The sequence below is a fragment of the Octopus bimaculoides genome, chromosome 21 (genome assembly GCF_001194135.2).
Source record: "Octopus bimaculoides isolate UCB-OBI-ISO-001 chromosome 21, ASM119413v2, whole genome shotgun sequence".
In the NCBI taxonomy this organism is placed as follows: domain Eukaryota; kingdom Metazoa; phylum Mollusca; class Cephalopoda; order Octopoda; family Octopodidae; genus Octopus; species Octopus bimaculoides.
Genome location: NC_069001.1, coordinates 36,817,749 through 36,818,944, shown reverse-complemented (window position 1 = coordinate 36,818,944; position 1,196 = coordinate 36,817,749).

Here is a 1,196-nt window from a genome sequence, read left to right as displayed (position 1 = left end):
CATTCGTACGTTTGTACGTTCGTTTGTTCGTTCCTACGTACGTTCGTTCGGTCGTAAGTAAGTACGTTTATTCGTTTGTTCGTAAGAAAGTTCGTTCGTTCATACGTTCTTTCGTTATTTCCTACCTACGTACGTACGCACGTTCGTTTGTTCGCTCGTTCGTTCGTACGTACGTACGTTCGTTCTTTCATTCGTTCGTACATACGTACGTTCGTTCGATCGTTCATATGTACGTAAGTACGTTCGTTCGTACGTACGTTCTTTCGTTATTTCCTTCGTGCGTACGTACGTTCGTTCCTTCATTCGTTCGTACGTATGTATATATACGTTCGTTGTAATTACGTAAGTACGTTAGTTCTTTCGTACGTTCGTTTGTTCGTAAGTACGTACGTTCTTTCGTTATTTCCTGCCTACGTATTAAGTATGTACGGTCGTTCGTACGCTCTTTCGTTATTTCCTGCCTACGTACGTTCGTTCGTACTTACGTTCTTTCGTTATTTCTTATCTGCGTACATACGTTCGTTCGTTCAATCGTACGTACGTACGTATATATGTACGTTCGTTTGTATTTACGTTCGTTCGTACGTTCGTTCGTTAGTACGTACGTTCGTTCGTCATTACGTACGTTCTTTCGTTATTTCCTGCCTGCGTAATACGTCCGTACGTTCGTTCGAACGTACGTTCTTTCGTTCGACAATTCCTGTCTACATAATACGTTCGTTTTACGTACGATCGTCCGTACGTCCGTTCTTTCGTTATTTCCTGCCTACGTACGTACGTACTTACGTTCTTTCGTTATTTCTTACCTGCGCACGTACGTTCGTTCGTTGAATCGTTCGTACGTATGTTCGTTTGTTCGATCGTTCATACGTACGTACCTAAGTAAGTTCGTCCGTTCGTCCGTACGTACGTAAGTACGTTCGTTCCTTCATTCGTACGTTTGTACGTTCGTTTTTCGTTCGTTCCTTCCTACGTACGTTCGTTCGTTCGTAAGTAAGTACGTTTATTCGTTTGTTTGTTCGTTCGTTTGTTCGTAAGAAAGTTCGTTCGTTCATACGTACTTTCCTTCGTTCGTACGTTCGTTCGTACGTACGTTCTTTCGTTCTTTCCTGCCTACGTAATACGTTCGTTCTTTCGTTTGTTCGCTCGTCCGTTCGTACGTACGTATGTACGTACGTACTTTCGATTGTACGTTC